We start from the raw sequence: 6,063 nt of genomic DNA on the forward strand, positions 1-6,063 counted from the left end.
GCTTTGTCTTTGTTTCAACATCTGCCTTTCCCTTAGCATTGCTGGTTCACTTTCACCAAGGAAAATACTCAAACTTCAGCTTCTCCTCTTGATTCTTTATTAAATCTAGACCAATTGTGTAGTTCATAGCTATTTCATTGCTATGGAAACACTATCTTATCCGAATCACCCGCACACTTCCGCACGCCTGTTTTTTGGCACCTTAATTTCAAGACAAAACTGCGCTCACCGACGGTGCAGAGGGCTTCATCAAGGGTAGGTATGGCACAGCATTCTGGTCTGCGTCCTTCAGTTAGTGTCGATCCCCCTCAGCCAGGATCTGGTGACATCTGAGATGTAAATGCATCCTATGAGTCTGAGTACACACCTGAGGTTGAGCTACGAAATACCATCGCGGCAAGACTGGGAATATTGCCCAGCACAGGGACTGTAAGGACTTGTGGCGAAAAGAAATAGAAACCCTCTAAATACTTGCTACCAGCAATCATGAGAGAGAAGAGATGCTCTTCTCCGTCAGCACACCCAGATGAATGGATATCCCCAGTGCAGAGCCAGTTTCCATCCTGGAGAACACGAGCACTGCAGGGCACGGCAAGCGGAGAAACGTGGAGAAGACATCACGAAGAGGAACTTTCTGGGGAGGGATGCAAAGATAGAACCAGGTTTTGAATGCGCTCACGCTGCACAAGGGGCACTGCCACTTGGTAGCAGATGTGGAACGAGTGTCAGACGTGGAGATCCTTGTCGGAGTGGCTAAGAAAAAAGCCAAAGACAGGAAACTATGAAAACCATTAATCAGTAGACCGCAAGCGGTGTTGTTTCTGGCATAGGTTGAGACAATGCTGGTCGTTATGACTCCTGTGAACGTTCCTGACCTTGCTCAGGAAGGCTCTTAATTAAATGATTACATCCCTTAACTTCCACAGAACTCGGGCATATGCTTGTATGCTTTCCTCAGCAAGGCTTTTTTCTGAATCAGGATTCCATGATTACAGTCAACTAATTATTTGAAAAGCATTTTCATCTGGGCTCCAAGCAATCAAATTAAATACAATTAATGTGGGTTTGGCAGGACTCCACGCAAACAAAAGTTGCTCTGTTTTTGCACAAAATTAGAAAATCAGTTTTTGCTAATAGCCTGATCTATGAAATCTGCTGGTGCAGCTTTTCACTGTTTTCCCAACTTTTCCATTTTGCTGCAAAACTGTTGATGTAGTTCTGTTCTGATAAATGAAGCCCCAAATCTCACAACATCCTGCCTTTAGCACAAGACCTTGTAGGAACCAGAGACTGAGAAAGAATGAATTGCTATGGTTTGCAGTAAAAGTTGATAAAGACAAAGAGCATGCTGAAAATAAAGGAATCAACTATATGCCACTTTATCAAAAGAGATTCAGCAAGACAATGATATGAATCATGAGGCTTTAGCAGCTATAGGAGATTTCAGGTAGGAAGGCAAACTGAATAACACAAAGCAGAAAAAACCATCGTTATAAAAAAATACTGAAAACCAAACCTCATTTTGGGCAGAAGTGCAAACAAGAATACATCCCCTTTTTAATGAAGCTCACAACAGTCTACTTGTCTCTTTACTCAGTTCTTTACTATGAAAATTCACTTGACTTTTTTCCCTCTGAACAGCTATCCTTATGGATCATTTTTCACAATGAAGCAGGGAGTAAAGCACATCTAAACCCGAAGGCAGTGTGTGTCTATTTTTGGCTCACTGAATTAGAGTGCATCCTTTTTATAGAAGAAACGTTGATGCAAAAATCATGAGACTTCATGGCTTCATGTGTAAAACACATGTCAGTCATAGAAAGGATAAATAGTTTGGAAATGCCATGAAGCTGTGTTAGAAGAAGGATCTATCTTTATTAAATCATAATTGGAATAAGAAGAGTCAGGCTGATGAATGAAATCTTTAGCAAGCAGAGGGATATGAATTTTTGCAATATGCTGAAGCGATGCAATAGCAGAAGCAATGATCGTAAATATTAATATCAGTTACAAACCAAGATTAAAATCTAAGATAGGCAGAATTTCAGGGTACAATATTTGAGTTGATGCAATGTCACAGGGGATAGCAGCGTTCACCACTGCTCTCAGCAATAGGAAGCAGTCCTCCTTACTTGGAGGTCTTCGGGAAGGAAAAATCCCTTCTGGCGCTGGGATGCCCCAGAGATGCACACAGGCACTCAGGAGTAATGCACAACTGTGTGACCACCAGTTCAAGCCACTGAGTGCCGGAACAAAGGCAGCCCAGCTGCCTCTGAGCCCCAGATGTTCCAGCTTCATCGGCAGCTGGAAGGCACCAGCCGACAGGACAGCCATGCACCCTGCGGATATGGGGTCCCTCGCCCAGGTTTGTTCCAAGCTCTCATCACAGGCTCTAGATAATCAAAATTGTGTGTGTGGTGTCATGTTAAGCACTTCAGAGCTGTTTACACTTTGCATATTTTTGCATTGTTATTGCACAATTAAGCTGAAGACTTCCAGAGCAAGCTGTCCCAAAAGCACAAGGAAATTCAGAGGTAGTCAACTTCCAATTCTGGCAATTGGTCAGAGGAAAAAAAATAAGCTGTTTGGGTCAATGTGTGCCATGCACGTTAGGAAGGTGCAGTTAGCAGTTTCTTTTATTAAGAATTAAACATTTTTCAGCATAGCAAATGTATAGTAAGTGACATCAAGTATCACTTGTATAACATGATACTTTCCAAGGACCGCTGAAAAACTACCACTGAAGAATTGGTTTGGACTTTTTCTCTGAGGTCCCAGCAAGATTTCTTTTTGACAACCCCAGCATTTTGTCTAAACCCACTTCTCATCAAGTTATCCTTTCAACCCGAGAAGGGACTGGAGAAGGAAAACAGATGTCTGATGCATCCTCAACAAGAATATAGGAAAGCATGACAAGAAAACATATGCCATGTAATTTTTTATGGTCTTTTCTTCCTGTTACTGTTATTAATACCATGCAAATGATATGCACGGGGATCTTTAAACATCTTCTAATCATTCAGTAAATCATTTCATAGAATAACGAATTCAGTACTGTGAATCAGCCGCACAAATTTTACGACTTCTTCTAGTTTTTATGTCACATCTGGAAACCCACAGGACATGGTACTTCGGTGAACCTTCCGAGGGTGATTCTTGGCTCTGCCCGAGGATGCCCTCTCCTCAGCTCTCCGTGCCTGTGGTTAGGACCTCTGTTTCCACCAAGGAGGAGGAGCAGGACATGCTGACCGTGTCTGGTGCTGTACTGTACAGCAGAGGAACTGCCTCGTGTTCTTGGAAGTGAGCCCTGTGTTACACAACTGCAGTTCAAAGGTTACAAAGGCAAAGGCTTTGCCAGCAGACTGAACACTTCAAAGCGGTGGCAACAATTGTTGGATCAAATAGAGAGGAAAGAAGTTGCCTGTGGGTCCCCAAAGCAAACTAGAGTCTCAGAAGAAAAACAGGATCCAGAAGAATCTTACTGAGAAACAATGAGGAAAAAACTGCTCATTTATGTGGAACAAAAGCCCGAGTCCTCAAGAAACTCTCCAAGTTGCTTCCACATCCAATCAATATTTTCTCTAGCACATATGGAATGAGCCTCAGCCAACTTCCTCCCCCAGACATGCCTGTTTCTGAGTATCCTTAGAAAGAAGCAAGAGAGCTAATTCAATGAATCTCATTCATACTTATGGGAGTCACCAGGCTCGGAGGGACAGTCTCCACAGCCAGTTTTCCTGACTCAACAAACTACTGCAGATAGGCTCAGCCCCAGATACATCCAGACATACGCTCTTAGCTCACAGCAGATGCAAGGTAATGTCACATAAGCTTGGTCCTCTAATGACAGACACAAAATCTGAAGACTGAAATTTCTGACAAGTGCAAAGGAAAGAAGGAGGAAATCTAAGACTGGTTGTAGATGACATGGGGGTGGAGATGAAGCCTGGTCTACAAACGCCACATAAGCAAGGTGGAATTCCCATTCCATACAAGCCTGACTCTTCCTTACGGTCGGCATGAAAGTCACATCAGCTTAGGAACAGACCAAATAACCTTGGCTGAGGCACGATGCCAGCAATTTGGATTTGCTTGAGTAGGACCAAAGTAAATGCTCAGCTTAAGTATTTCTCTGCAGACCATTTTCTGCCCTTCTCTCCCTCCTGCTGCAGCAAACCTCCTCAAAAGTTCTTTTAAGAAACTATTTGCTGCAAAATTAAAGCTAATGAGACTCCTTGAAGAGTTGAAACCGCCTCCATTTCAACTTAAAGATCTTGAGGCTCCGACCACCCTTTGAAACTGAGGATTTTCAATTCACGTGCTGCCAAAAGAAGATTTGCCGAGGATAACTGCCCTCCTCACCTCCTCCATGCCTGTCCAGTCAGCAACATAGATGGTCAGTCAGCAACATAGATGGTGGGTGTTCATCTCCGCTGCTTCAGAGAAGGGTACATCATTTTAACTCACATTATCACTGAAACGGGTTTATGCAGAGACGTTTGACTTTGAAGTGGAAGGGTTGGGGCACGCATCACTTTCTGCTGACTTGCCAGAGCTCATCTGTCGGTGCCTCTAGGCCCAGATAAGCAAAGTCAGTCGGGCACTAAGCTCTGCTGAACTATGCGGGTAAACGCTGCCTCAGTCCGAACTCCTGCACAAACCTCACTTGATTTTAATGCCATTTATAACCTTAGTTGATAGGACGTGCTCAGGGCCTTGGCCACTTATAGGCATTTAATTAAGAATTCAGACACAATTCCGCAGACAACTTCCTACGTTTTGATACCGTTTGCTGGTTCGTTTCAGAAACAATCCTGCAGTTAGCACAATTCCACCTGGGAAGGAGCATGTGTGCGGTCTTCCTTGCCCAGGCCCCGGGAATATCAAGAAACATAGTGATTTTAAGTATTTTAGAAACTCTGTGTCTACAGCAATGACTGCATTTTAAAACTTTGATGGCCATATATTATTTACAAGAGCATTTTAAGGGGTAAATTTCAGATCACAGCCACCTGTATGTTAATTGCCAAGAGTTCATTTGAAGATGTGGTTTGAAGGCGTCTTATAGGAATTTGGAAGAGAAGAGGATGTCTTAAAAAGTGAAGCCAAGTTTTTCCCAGTGTGTTGTACAGGTACAACACCATCTTGCTGTGAGTTCATGGTGATAAAGGCAGCAAGGAAAAAGAAATACAAATGCCTTGAATTCTGCAAAGCAATCTCTGACTTGAAGTTTGTGTTTGTGTGGCAGCTTGTCATATTGTGGTCAATCCCAACCACTGAATTTCTATGTGCATTAAGCAGCAGCCCTTGTGGCAGCACATATTTTATACGCCTCTCTGTCCTGAAACCCTACAATTTTCCATCTGTATGACACTTTACTGCCTCTTCATTATATACCCAGGAAGAAATGCTGATGGATTAGCTTCACATCCAAACCAGAAACTGGCATAATCTCAAGATTCACGCGATTTACAACAACTGCTAAGTAAATTGGGATACTTTTTTTAGTTCCTACTCTTCGTTTTTTAAAAATAAATCTTAAGAAAATACAATCCCAAAGGCCTAACAGGCACACATTTACAGATGGCAGCAGTGGGTCATAAATGACATCTTTTCCTGGTACTATTTACGAGAGCCAAATAAACTGAACATATTATGAACCATTTATAATGTTCTTTAGCAGAACAGTCAGCCAAGAGACAGAGCTGAAAGCCTGTTGTAACAAAAGGTATCAAAGTGAGGAGGAGAACAGTATCTATAATTACTACTCCGGTGATAAAACAAGCATAGTACAGCAGATGGGTTTAACACAAGATCACTATTAAATAAAACACTGGCTCGAATGCCAAGGAATGAATATTCAAGAGGGAGTGAATTGAGTAAAAGTGCATAAAGGCAGCAAACGTAGCTCAGCTAACCTAGAAGTTACTCGCAACTCTGACCAGAAAGCTCAAAACCCACGTAATTCTCCATGTTGGTTGAACAGCCCCTCTGCAGTCAACAAGTTTCACAATCAGGCATAATCAACACTTACACAAATGACGTGACATGACTGAGCACACT

Source organism: Accipiter gentilis, chromosome 23 (genome assembly GCF_929443795.1).
Source record: "Accipiter gentilis chromosome 23, bAccGen1.1, whole genome shotgun sequence".
In the NCBI taxonomy this organism is placed as follows: Eukaryota; Metazoa; Chordata; class Aves; order Accipitriformes; family Accipitridae; genus Astur; species Astur gentilis.